Here is a 14,288-nt window from a genome sequence, read left to right as displayed (position 1 = left end):
GCAGGGGGCTTCGCCGACAAGCTCTGGTCCGGCAACCTCTGGTCCCGACAAGGATGGCTCTGCGCAGGAGCATGAGAAGATGCTGAAGAGAATGGTGCAGTGCCCAGTTTACTTTGTCAGTTCCCTTCTGCAGGGGGCTAGGTCAAGGTACTCTGGTGTGCAGAAATTGCTTTTCGGCCTCCTCATGGCCTCGAGAAAGCTGCGCCATTACTTCCAAGCACATGAGATCACAGTCGTCACTCATTTCCCGCTAAAGAGGATACTGCAAAATCCAGAAGCAACAGGCAGGATTGTCGAATGGCCACTGGAACTGTCAAGCTTTGGCCTCAAGTTTGAAAGTACTTCAACTATCCAAAGCTAAGCATTGGCAGAGTTCATAGCAGAGTGGACGCCAACACCAGATGAAGAAACTCCAGAGACGAGCATCCCCGTCAATGAGACAAGCAAAGAGTGGCTAATGTACTTTGATGGGGCCTTCTCGCTGCAAGGCGCCGGTGCGGGCGTGCTGCTTGTCGCACCCACCGGAGAGCACCTCAAGTACGTAGTCCAGATGCACTTTCCCAAGGAGCAAGCAACCAACAATACTGCAGAGTATGAAGGATTGCTTGCCGGTCTCAGGATCGCAGCAGACCTTGGGATCAAGAAGCTCATTGTCAGGGGTGACTCATAGCTTGTCGTCCGCCAAGTGAACAAGAACTATCAGAGTCCGTTGATGGAAGCTTATGTTGATGAAGTGAGAAAGCTAGAAGATCACTTTGACGGCCTACAAATGGAACATGTTCCAAGAGCTCAGAATGACGTTGCCGATGTCCTGTCAAAGTGCGCCGCACTGAAATTACCTGTGGAACCAGGGATCTTTGTGCTCAAGCTGACTCAACCGTCTGTAACACCATCGACTGGACAGAGCAAGAAGAGGAAGTTGATTTCTGGTGACTACTTTCCGGCAGAGCTCCCCGAAGCCGCCGTCAAGAAGGTCCCCAGGATCAACGCCAAGAGTGCTGAGGAGCAGTCTGCTCCAGCAAGCCTTATGGTTTGTCCCGTCGTAGCAGACGCTCCCGACAAGTTTTGCTCCAGCAAGCTTGCCGGGGAACATCAAGCTCCGGCTGAGCCGCAGGTTCTTGCCATAGAAGCGGATGTTCCCGCAGCAGCAGATGTGCCTTTAGTCCTTGTTGTCGAGCCGCAAGCTCCGGCATGGGCACAGCAGATTGTCCATTTCCTTCAGACAGGAGAACTTCCCGAAGGGCAAGAAGAAGCAGAAAAAGTAGCCCGGCAGTCAAGTATGTACCAGTTTGTCGACAGCACACTATACAGAAGAAGACTCAACGGTGTGAAATTGAAGTGTATTTGCCGGGAAGACGGACAAAAGCTGTTGGCAGAGATACATGGAGGCATATGTGGTCACCACATTGGCGCAAGAGCACTTGCCGGCAAAGCGTTCCGGCAAGGTTTCTTTTGGCCGACAGCCCTCCAGGATGCAACTGCACAAGTAACCAAGTGTGAAGCGTGCCAGTTCCATTCCAAGCAGATACACCAGCCAGCTCAAGCTCTCCATACGATCCCTTTATCCTGGCCATTTTCGGTCTAGGGGCTCGATATCCTCGGCCCCTTTCCCCGAGCTGTCGGGGGCTTTGAGTACTTGTACGTTGCAAAAGACAAGTTCACAAAGTGGCCGGAAGTGGAGCCAGTGAGGAAGGTGACAGCATAGTCAGCAGTCAAGTTCTTCAGGTCGATTGTTTGCCGTTTCGGGATCCCTAACAGGATCATCACCGACAACGGCACACAATTCACGAGCCGCACCTTCATGCAGTACGTCCAAGATCTTGGCGCCAAGGTCTGCTTCGCTTCTGTTGCTCATCCGGGAAGCAACGGTCAAGCGGAGAGGGCAAATGCTGAAGTGTTACGTGGGCTCAAGACCAGGACTTTCGACAGGCTGCACAAGTGCGGACGGAACTGGATCGAGGAGCTGCCGGTGGTTCTTTGGTCGATCAGGACGACGCCAAATCGAGCCACTGGCCAGACACCTTTCGCTCTAGTCTATGGAGCAGAGGCAGTTCTCCCCACGGAACTCGTATACGGATCGCCTCGAGTGCTCACTTATGATGAGCTTGAGCAAGAGCAGCTGCGACAAGATGACACGCTGCTCCTCGAGGAGGATCGTCTTCAGGCTGCTGTACGAGCTGCTCGATACCAGCAAGCTTTGCGCCGCTACCATAGCCGCAAAGTTAATGCCAGAAGCTTCGAGGAAGGCGACCTTGTTCTTCGGCGCGTTCAATCCGCCAAGAATTCCAACAAGTTGACGCCAAAGTGGGAAGGCCCTTACCGGGTGAAACGAGTCACTAGGCCTGGCATTGTCCGCCTTGAGACCGAAGATGGCGTTCCGGTGAGCAACTCCTGGAACATTGAGCATCTTCGTAAGTTTTACCCGTAGGGCGCGGTTGCCGGAACCCGTTCCGGCCACCACCTTTTGTACAAGTCTTGCCGATGTTGCATGTAATCCTCTGTACAAAGCCGGGCGCAGATCCTGTGCATAAGTAAAGCTCATATGCTCCGCACATCTTGTCAATTTCATGCATTACATTCTTTCTTGCATGCGTTATCTGACACCTTGTGCAGCACCAATCCCCGGTAAGCGATAACGAGCCGTAAGGCTCCATGTCGTTATTTTCTATTCTTTCTTTTTCTCAAAGGAAGGAAGATTCCCAAGGAAGATTCCCTCGCGCACAAGTTTGCCGGGGGGAAGGAGAAGATAATAATGTGGAACAGGCATCGTTCAAGAAAGTTTCACATTAACAGAAACCTTGCCGGGAAGCAAACGACAGAAAAGCTAAGTTGCCACAGTTTGAGCAATTAGTTTTAATTTTTAAGTTATCTTCCTCGAACGACCGTGCTTTGTATGGAAAACCTGTGCGCAGAGGAATCAACTCGTAGCTAGTTGCGCCCTTACTTTGTTTCGAGTCCGCTCAACAACTTAAGTGTGCTACAACTAGTCGCGACAAGGTTACTTGTCAGAAGTGGCACCGCTAGCAGGCTGCTGACATCCCACACTCAGCGCTCGCGGCTCGGGCGCCTGCGCCGACAAGTTCCCTAAAAGCGTAGGGTAAAAACATAGAAAGGAAGGAATCTAGTAAAGGAAATAACATAGCAGTCGATACCAGAAATAGAGTTATATTACAAGATAACTTGTCGTAGCTCTAACAGACTGTTTTCATAACATGATTAGCAGCGACAAGGGAAAAAAGAAACGGGCGGCCTAATCTACGCAATCGCCCTCAACCCTCCTGATCTCGCTCACCTTGTCCACAATGGGTGCGACAAGGGCCTTGAGCGCTTCCCGATCGGCGTCCGGCGGCAAGGATTTGAGGACGTTGGTGAGGTTGAGGCCTGGATTGCGAAAGGCCACCTTCATCAGCACCTTCTGGAGAGCTCCTGTGCAGATCCTGCACGACTCGTCGGCCAGCTGCTTGGGGATCTTCTCCCGGAGTCGCTGGAGTGCCGTCGCCACGCCCTTGAAGAACAAGCTAAGCTTGGCGCTGGGCTGGAGATGCTCGTCGGAAGAATACCCGAAGTCCTCCATCCCCAGCTGCGCCAGCTCCCCGTCGATGACTGCGGTGATATTCACCAGACCCTCGGTCTAGTGTTCCAACGTCTCCCTGAATGAGTTCTGGGTGACGACGATGCTCGCCAGCAGTGCCTCGTCGGCCTTGACCTTCTCCGACAAAGTCTTCTCTCGCTCCTTGGCGCCGTCCAGCGTCTGAGTCAGCGTGGCCAGCTTGAACTCGAGATCCGCGTTGGAGTCCTTGGCGGTGCTGAGCTCCTTGCTCCTCTCAGCGAGAAGACCCGGCAGCTCACCATGGGCGGCAGCATCCTTCTCGCGCTCACGCTTGAGCGCGGCAAGCTCCTCGCTGCTCTTCTTGATGTTCGCCTCCAGCTGCGCCACCCTCGCCTCCAGCTCCTTCTGGGCGGCCTCTGTAGTTGCAGCAGCATCCCTTGCTTCTTTGAGAGCCCCGCCAAGTGTTTCCTCGCGCGCGGCGAGCTCCTCCTCGTAGCTGTCTAGATTGGCCTTCCGCTGCACCAACTCGCCTTCTCGCGCGGACTGCTTCTCGGCAGCAAGCCTTTGTTCCTCCTCAGCTTCGGCCTTCTCGAGAAGGAAGGCCGTACGCTCCTCTGCGAGTCTCTCCCGCTCCTGTGCCAGGGACCGAAGAGCTTCCTGGTTGAGGCCCCGGAGCTCCTCTACGCGCTTCTCCATATCCACTCCCGTCTTCGCGACAAGTGCTTCCCGGGAAGCCAGCTTGGCTTGTCGGGCGCGGTAGAGTGACAGCAGCTTCCGCAGCAGCTGCTCCTCCTCAGGCTCGCCACTGCTGCTGCTTGGCGCATCAACCAACGACAGCCCGACGGAGGCGAGCAGCTCCTCATCGAAGCTTTCTCCTTCGACCGGCGCCCTAGAGCTTGATGCCCAGGGAAGCTTGATGAAGATGCCGTCGCCGGCCTTCAAGTAGGCACCGGGCTGAGGCTCTTCGGAGCCTGGCTCCGCGGCAGCGGCGGAGGGATCGGCGGTCGGCGCAGCGCCTGGCACTCCTGCGGCCTCAGGGCCGTCAGTGCGATCGCCCGACCCCTCGCTAGCTTCCGCGGCGGCAGCCTTGGCGGCCTCTTCGCCGGAGGGCTCATCAGCACCGGCCCCTTCTTCATTGGCGGCGGCGTCGTCGTTGCTGCCACGCGCGCCTTCCTCGCCGGCATCCTCAGTCTCCATTGGCTCCGCAGCAGATGGATCTGAAGAACGAAGAAGGGAGAAAAATCAAGCAAATACTCAAAGAGAAAATCAGAAGAAGAAAAACCCAAGGGAAGTTCTTAAGCAAGTGGATTACCTGAGCTGGGATCTGCGGTTGCTGTCCCTTGCCGGAGAGCTGCCCCTTGCCGGAGAGTTCTCCCTTGCCAGAGAGCGCTCCCTTGCCGGGGACTCCTCCCTTGGCGGCGTAGTCGAAGCCGATGGAGCTTCAGGAGCGGCTTCCGGGCCCTCCTGGTGAAGCTGCTCTGCTCCTACACAAATCCAACAGTCAAGATATCGGCAAAGGAAAGAGCACCCGTGCGCGCCCGACAGCGGGAAGTAAAACTATGAACTTACGCTGGGGGCCGCGCTGGGGGCTGCTTTGGGGAGTAGTTGCTAGGTCCATCAAGGTGGTCTCGGAACCACCCCCTGCTGACACGGTGGGGTCATCCTCGATGACGATCACCGGGGCCTTGGCTCTCTTCGCCGCTCTCTGGGCCAGCGTCCTGAAAAGGAATGGATTCAGATCGAAGCAAGTCAGATACAAGACAAAAACAGCAAGACCAAAACTACAAGAATACCAAAAAAACTTACTCTTCTTCCTCCTCGTCGGAGCTGAGCGCGGAGAGATCGAAGTCCGGCTGCCCTCCGGTGCGGCGAGGCGGAGGAGTAGGATCCCTTGCCTGCTTGGCAGGGGCGGTAGCAGTGGACCGGGAAGATCCCGCTCCAGTTGCCGCAGCAGCGTGAGGTGCTCCCGCGGCAACAGTACTTGCCGCGGTAGAGCGTGTCGCGCGGCTCGGCGGCTGTTGACCCGTCTGTCGCCCTGCTACGTCCGCGGCCCTGCGAAGACGCCTTCTTGGCGGGGCTGGGGGCTCCGCCTACGGCAAGCTGTCTGAAGGCTCGGGCTCTTCCTCGCCGGGCTCGCTCGGCTCAGCTTCAGGGCCGGCAAGATCTTCCTCGCCGGCGAAATCCTCGCGCTCGGCAAGGCTTGCCGCCTCTGCTGCCTCTGCCTCCTCCACGATGAACCCGAATGCGCCCGCGGCAGCTGCTGCCGCAGCCTCTTCCGTCCTGGTGGCGATGCGCTGCAGCTCCTCGTCGGTGGTGTCGCAGGTGAGGCTCTTCTGCTCGTCGGCGCGGACGGGCACTTCTTCCAAGTTGTCGAAGAACGCTTGCACGACGTCATCCGCAGGTTCTTGCCAAGTTGGGGCGATTCCGTGTGAATCGCACAACGGCATCATGGCACGGATCCGGTCAAGCAAAGAATTATTGCACAATGGAACTATGCCCCTCAGCAGCGTGAATGGATGCTGGGGATCGCGTTTGAACAACTCCAGGAGCATCACATCCAGCTCCAGGACGGTGAAATTGAAGTTGAGGCCCGGCCGCAGCCTCATGATGTCTGCTGACTTCTTGAACTCCCAGGCGGGCCTCCCCCTCTCCTGCAGGGGGGCGATGCGGCAGCGAAGGAAATCTGCGCCGACAGCGCCTACTGTGAGCCCGGCAAGCCTGAGGCGAAGGATCCTGGTGATGGCGATCTTCAGCCTCTCGTCCTCAGGGGCCACATTGCTCCAATCGTTGCCGCGCACTATGGGGGCTTGGCGCACAGCAGTGAACGGCTGTGGGTTCTCCTCGACGATCCAACACCACTCCGCTCTCCACTCCTCCCATTTGCTGCGTAGCTCACCCTCCAGATACGCCTCCTTCTTGCCGACTCTCGAGATCCAGGCGATCCCTCCGGCAAGCGGCTCTCCTCTCTCGACCCGAGGCATGAAGAAGTGGCGGAAAAGGGCTACATTGGGGTGGACTTCGACAAAGTTTTCGCACAAATGTGCAAAAACTGCCATGGTCAAAACGGCGTTGCGGGTGAAGTCAAGGAGGCCGAGCCCGTAGGTGTTCATTATGTCGCAGAAGAACTCCGAGAAGGGCGGGCAGAGCCCGCAATAGAAGAACAGCGCGAAGATTGGGTACCCGTTTGGAGCCAATTCCGAAGCGGCGGCCGGGACTACCCTCGTGCGTGGATGCGTTCGCGTCTCCGTCGACCAGAAGAGGTAGAAGTACTCCCTCAGCTCCTTTGCACCGAGCTGGGGGGAGAAGATCGCCCGCTCCTTCCGCAGCGCCGCGAGCCGCTGCACCTCGGCCGACTTCACGCCCTTCCCCTTGTCGGCTTTCGGAGCCATGGCAGAGGTGGTGGGGGAAGTCGACGACGTTGGTGATGCTGGTGGCAATGGGGGGGCGGAGCGATGCTCTCTCTCGGCTTCGAGAAGAAGGGGGGGTCGGCGGAGGTTTGGGAAGATGGAGTAGTAGCAACCAGCGAGGGGGAACGAACTGCCCCTGTTTCCCCTGCTTACAAAGAGGGAGGGGGCGGACGTTTCGCCCTTCCGAATAAAGAAACCACCCACGATCTCTCCCACGACGCCGCATTCGACGCGTGCCGTTAGGGAGGACGCGGTGGATACGGAGTCAGATACGGCGTGGCCCAGGCCGCGTCTGCCCGTGCCCTGTTTTTGGGCCTGGCCCAACAACGCTCGGCACCATGTATGGCCCAGGCCCGGGGGCTCCTGTCGGTGTACTAGAATAGGGGTACCCTAGTACCCCGAACTTGTGCATGGGCAGTTGCAGCACCCCGCGGCAAGGCTTGCCGGGCGACCGCCAAGGTCCTCCATGGTTCCTTTGGATCCATTCAAGAACAAAGTATTTAAGCTCAGGAGACAAGGCCCCGGCAAGAGGAGCTTGCCGGGAAGGCCAACCAAGGCATTTCAAGGAACTTGCCGCGACGCACCGCGCGTCCCGGCAAGGCTCGGCGAGCGACAAGCCTCCGGGCCCGACAAGACAATGGCCGCGGCAAGGCGCTTGCCGCGGCAGGCGGCCACTCTGTGCCCGCGCTCCAGTGCATCCACCAACGTGTCGCCCTGAGGGCTTTTTCAGGCACGCATGGCGGGAGGCTGTGCAGCCAGGGGTGCGCGGTGGCATGCGATGCTGACAAGATCGCCATCGTGGCAGGCGGTGGCGCCCCTGACGGTCCCTTTCTGCACTATTTGGGCGACGCAGACGGGCATTTAATGCCCTTGTCCCCTGCCGTCAGGGTTAGGTAGGATACACTGTACAAGTAACTGTACCAACCACCTCGCTTTTTACATTTGTACCCTTCTCTGCGTTGCCACCTGTCGGTGACCCCTTTAAGCGTATAAAAGGAGGCCCATGCGCAATGTAGAGGAGGTTCGACTCTTTCGTAAGCCAGAAAACACTTAGCTCTCTCTCTGGAGCAAGAAGATAATAGAATCAGACAAGCAGCAGTAGGAGTATTATCTCTCCGGAGAGCTCCGAAGCTGGGTAAACTGCTCGTGTGCTTCACCGTGATCCGCTCTTCGTGCGATCTCCGCCCCCCGTCGAACCGAAAGGGGCTCGGTCCGCCGGCCCCATAGGTGTTCGTGGATCAGTTTCCCCGACAGATGTGGAAGTACATTCAATAATGAATCTAATGGTATTTATTTGTTGTTCTATATGTTAATTTTGTTATAAGCTTTCTGAGAGTCTACAAAACTTGACTTTGACCAATGCTAATACGCGGACTTAAATAAAAATGGAGGAAGTACATTTGTTTTCTTCGTTTGTAGTGAACTAATCATTTGTTGAAATTGTGAAATAAATATATTAGGCTATTGACCTCAAATGTAATGGTCTATACAATTCAATAGTTACAATCATTGTCGAATCCCAAGATGTATACAAGGTCTATAGTACTTCACAACATGCTCAAACTCACATAATCCCAGTCAAATGAGAATCTAAATGCATTTCATAGTTATTACTTTGTAGGATGCAACAAAAACAACCAAAACTCTACATCAACCATTATAGAAGCAACATTTTGACATATCCCATTATGTGAATGAAACGTGCAAAGAGAGCTTTTGAAGATGGAGCAGATAGGGCGGGAAAGATTGTATGTATGTGGACGAGATAGTAGGAGACAAACCTAACAAGAGAGAGAGAGAGAGAGAGAGAGAGAGAGAGGAAGAAGTTAGGTCTGTGAGAAAGATGGAGACATGTAATATACGTGATTCTGTATACGTGGAAGGAGAAGAGACAACATGTTTGATGAGAGAGCTGGAAAAACATGGATGAAAGGGGAAGGATCTCATGGGTTGAGGTATTGACAATTTTGTGCGGGGGAGAGAGGAATTGGTAATTTTGTGCAAGAGAGAGAGAGGGTGGGGAGGAGGAGTCAGTTAGCCATCGTCACATCACCCTGCTTCCAAATGACCCCGCATTCTCTAGCGCGGTGTGGTCGCCGTCTTCGATCTGCTCGATGCCCTCTTTGAAGATTGAGGTGTTGTGCATGTTGGGGTGCAAAGAAGCACAAGCGAGAGTGGTCGCCGTATAACCTTGGATGGGGATGAATTGTGTGCTCGGGGGAGTGTGTGTGTGTGTTGTGCTGCGTGCGCGCGCGCGCGCGTGTGTGTGTATGACTGTGTGTGTGTGTGTGTGTGTGTGTGTGTGTGTGTGTGTGTGTGTGTGTGTGTCAGATATTGAGCGAAAACAAACCTAAGGAGAGAAATGGGTATTCACGAAGAGATTGCGCGGGCCTTGAGGTGGGCAAGGGCCGAGTGAGGGTGTCAAAATGTGCACGTTGATGCATATGTTGCATGTGATCATGCGAGGGACGCACGAATCGAGAGAGATGGTTGTTGTGTTACGGATGCTCCTCTCTCTCTCTCTCACACACACACACACACACACAAGTAAACTAGAAGACCGTTCTCTCATGTATACACAACGTATTGGCATCTGTCTATGTCTCACTCATGCATGATCATTTGCATATTCACACCTCTCTATGTCTGTATCACACGCACACCGTCTCCACATTGCCCTTCTGCCACAACACACATATGGACACATACACACGTTCTCTCTCAGTCACACACACAAAATAAGTATTAAAAAAAACTAGGGTGCACCTAAAACGTCCAAATCCAAATAAACACAAACTGGAGCTAAATTCAAATATATGGAAATATTGAAGCGTAATGAGGACATGGCTACCATAGTTACACCAATATCCCCTGTTGTTTTACCTCTTGGAACAGTTGCTAGAGCTCAGATACGCCAATTAAATTATCAGGTACTTTCATTTCTTGGTAATGTTTCTAGTGTTCATGAGAATATGATGCTGCCTAACTTAGATACATTTGTGTTGCTTGCAATTGAAGGGCCTAGCACGGACAAGAAGGATGAACATTGGAGCATGGTCAAGCATGGAGATGAAGGTGCGTGCAAAGAGAACAAGAATGGAGGTTCAAGTGGAGATTTCCGGACTTTGAAGCCACCATGATGACATACAAGAAGATGGACGAAATATACAAGATGACCTTTCATAAATTTCGTCCATAGCTTATTATTGGTGTTGCGCCACCTTATTTTGAGCCAGGCCCATGTAATCTATTTTTAGAGTCCATATTGTAGGGGAAACGACTTAGGAGGTGTTTTAGTCCCACCTTGCCAAGGGTGGACAAAATCCCCTCTCTTTTCCCTATATATATAGCCCTTAAGGCTTCGTTTAGACTTGGGTTTTATTTAGTTAAAAGTTAGCCATCGCTGCAACTTCGTGTATTTCGTTTGTGTCCAACGACCAGACCAAGACCGCTTATGAAACCCCACTTTTATCAATACTTCATCCATACTCGCAATATTCAGATTGCTTAATCATATTCTTGCTTGTTCTTCGATTGCTTGCAGGAATAGACCTTCGTGGTCAGGTCGATCATGCTCCAGCGTGGTCAATAACCTCTCGGAGTTGGTTTAGCAATTGCTAAGGCGCAACGTCGTGCACGTTTGTAGTCGGATCGTCAAAGTCGTCTCCACCAAATCGATAGTTATCATCTCATCGAAAGATCGGGGCACCTCCGCCCCTATCAAGTGGTATCAGTTTTCAGGTTGCTCGGTGAGATTTTACATTTTTTCATAGTTTAGATCGCATCTGTCTTTCATACCTATAGTTCAAGAAAAAGCCACAAAAAAAGTTAGCTTAGTTCATCCGTGTCCTAGACAGTCCGAGCCTTTTCGCTATTATCAATTAGTTTTGCATTGTTGAATTTTCAGTTGCATTGTGTGTCGAGTTGCTAATTTTTAGTGTCTAGGTTTTTAGAGTTTCAAGTTCTAGTCACGTTTTTGTTCACACCGCATCCACGAACACCAACCACTGCCACTTCCACTGCCACTTATTTGTTTCGTCAGCATCACCATCATCCATCCGCTGTTTTGGTTTGTTGTTGTCTTTGAGCATCAAAAAAGATTGAGAATAGAGCCCAAGAAAAAAGAGTTTTGAGAGAGAGAATCGGGTGAGAAGTTTGGATCAAGGAGAGATCAGAATACAACAGCGCAGCAGTCCATGCTTCTTGGGATTAGGCGATACCAAAAACCAGCTATCAAATCTAATTCAGTTGTTAAAAAAAGTTGTTCACCGATTGGAAGAAGAGGAGGACGTGACTTGGAAGGACTTCTTTTCGGTTTGGGTTCCAAGAAAAGGTTCACGTGGGGTGGAGCTCGAGCCATCCACGTTTGCTGGATTTTTTTTTTGGACTGGTCCACCGTGAGATAAAGAAAGGCAAGTCCAATCAGCCTAGTACAAAAAGGATTAAATGGTTCGGTTGGTCTGATTTGGATTGATCCCTTGGAATTCGTGAGTATTTGTGCCTACTATAAAGGAAGGAAACGTGAGATCTGGAAGGAGTAGTTTGTTTTGGCAAGTTTGGATTCCCAATGAAAAAAAAACTGCCGTTTGCTCTCTCTACGCAAAGAGAGAAGGAAAGTGCTGATTGGTTTGTTTATTTGGCAAGGCTCCTTTCATCTTGTTTTGGAGATTGTGCTCTAAAACAAAGTTGCCTTGTTACTTTTGAGCCAGAAAAGGGGAGAGGAGCGAGTTCAGATCTGTTGCCACGTATAAGGAAAGTAAATTTGCTTATTTGGAAGGGTTGGATTGGCGCATAATAAAAAATCAGATCGAATCCTCCTAGTTTGGTAACTTTGGATCAGAAAAAAAAAGATTGGCTCGACCAAAAAAAGAAAAGAACTGCAAGAAGAACGTGGGAAATAAAAGAGATCCATACTTATTAGGAAAGAGAAGGAGAGCAGATTCGTTTGGGAGAAGTGGAAAAAAAATTGTTTTCTTTTGAGTCCTTCTAGGCGTTCACGTTTTGGGAAAGACAAGAAGAAAAAAGGCAACTGCAGATCTGCTGTTTGTTTGGAACGAAGTAAAAAAAAAGAGGAAAGTGGGACCAGTTCGGTTGCGTTTTTGGGGCGTGATCCCCTCCCACGTGGGTTGTGTTACTTTGGAAGGAACTTAAAGCGCGAAGGAAAAGGAAAGTCTGATCCGCAAAAAAAAGGGGCTGATTCGATAGAGATTTCTGAGGAAAATAAAGAGGGCATACATTTTTTTATGGAGATTTAGATGGAAGGAAAGTGTCACGTGGATTTTGTTGCCTTGGATCATTCCATTGGAGAGTTTAAAGGAAAGAGTAATTGTCCGTTGCCAAAAAAAAAGAGCAGGTGTTTGGAAGAGAATATAGTGCTGATATTTTTGGTTCGGTTGGAGAGTGGACTTTCAAAAAAAAGAACACGTGGCTAGTAATGCTACTACTTGGATCGTGGTGAGGCAAAAAGGAAAAAAAAAGTGAAGTGGCTTGCTAGCACTACTTGTTTGTATATCCTCTTTTGATCTAGCACTCAGTATTTTCATTTTGGGTTCCGGTCGTGAATTTGTCTGTGTCTTAGGCTCGCGTCTCTAATATAGTCTAGCCTAAAATCAGCACTCGACCACTTTGAACGAATTTTCCGCTTGCATTAATTAACGTGGTTGTAGCATTTTTCCCACATATTTAAAGCCAACCCAGCTCCACATATTTCTACATCGTGCATACATACATTCACCTGGAAATCGCTTTACCCAACTTTTGAAGTTACTTGACACCGCTGGTTGTTGATCACCGCCTGCTGCATGGTAAGAACTTGTAAGACATTGATATTTGCTTTACTGTGAGCGTCTTACCACCACATCCTAATAGTTATAGGAACATCATTTTTGGATTTTGTTTCTTGTTTCTACTAATCATGACAGGATCTAGAGTCAATTCATGGGCTTTGTCGATCGCGGGAGACGTGCCACCACCTATGCAAATTCCACAACGATCACGAGAGGTGCATAAACATCCAAATGCACATGATCAGGTTAATATTTCTATACCATCATTTAATGGCCGTTTTAGACCTGCTTTATATATTGAATGGGAGTTCGACATAAATATTATATTTGCTTCCCATAATTTTGATGAACGTAAAAAAGTTAAGGTTGCGGTTGGTTCTTTCACTGGTTATGCTTTAGTTTGGTGGAGTGAATATTGTCGGTTACACCCTGATTATATACCTATTACTTGGGATGATTTGAAACTTGCCATGCGACATACATTCGTCCCCGCTTATTATACTCGTGACATGATTAAAAAGTTGCAACATTTAAAACAAGGTAATGACACTGTCACAAAATATTATGATGATTTACAAACTACCTTGTTGCATTCCTCTTTGGAAGAAAGTGAAGAAGAATTTATGGATAGATTTTGGGGAGGATTAAACCGTGACATTCAGAAGATACTAATTCATGAAACATGTTATCCTATGGACCGTTTGTTTCGTCTTGCTTGCAAAGCTGAAGAGGAGATAACAAGACGTGTTGCCCACAAGATAAACAAGCAGAAGGTGCAAATCCCACGAGTTGCGACGGTTGTTCCTTCCACCACTGCGTCTCCTATGGCAACAACATCCATTGTTGAGAGCACTGCATCACCTCCACCATGTGACGTGTCGCCACCTAGAGTGCCTACATCATCTTTGTTGATCATAAGAGGTAATGACAAAGGTACCGATCTTCCTCCTCCACATGAGTATGATGAATGCCTTGTCAATTTAACTGAACCATGCGATGAGCTACCCACTACTTTGATCACATTTAGAGGACTATGTTCACGATTTGACTTTGCCATGTGATCAAATAATTTTGAGTGAACCCATTGAACTAACTATTGATGCAAAAGAACCATGTGAATCAGTGAAAAGATCAGATTTGGATCAAATACGTTTGAAAATAGTTGTGCCAATGTTTAATCATTTTGATATGACCTCTAATCTTGGTGATGGTTCATCAAGGTTGGGATGGTTTAATGATGAGCATTGCCAATCTTTTATTATGAATAAGAGCTTCACTTATATGTGCAAACTGAGTTGCAATATTTTCATGCCTTTGACTTCTTGTGATAATATATTGGCTTTATTTTTCACGACTTTTGAAGGGTGCTCTTGTATAACTGTGTCACATGTGCCACAAATGAGATCAGTTAAAATGGATGACATATACATATACAACATGTACACCTTGTCTCTATTGTTAGCCATATTTCAGATTAAGCAACACCGAGGACGGCTTTGTTTTCAAGAAGGGGAGGATGATGAGAACATGGCTACCATAGTTACA

Source organism: Triticum aestivum, chromosome 6B (genome assembly GCF_018294505.1).
Source record: "Triticum aestivum cultivar Chinese Spring chromosome 6B, IWGSC CS RefSeq v2.1, whole genome shotgun sequence".
Lineage (NCBI taxonomy): Eukaryota > Viridiplantae > Streptophyta > Magnoliopsida > Poales > Poaceae > Triticum > Triticum aestivum.
This window is presented reverse-complemented; position numbering follows the sequence as displayed.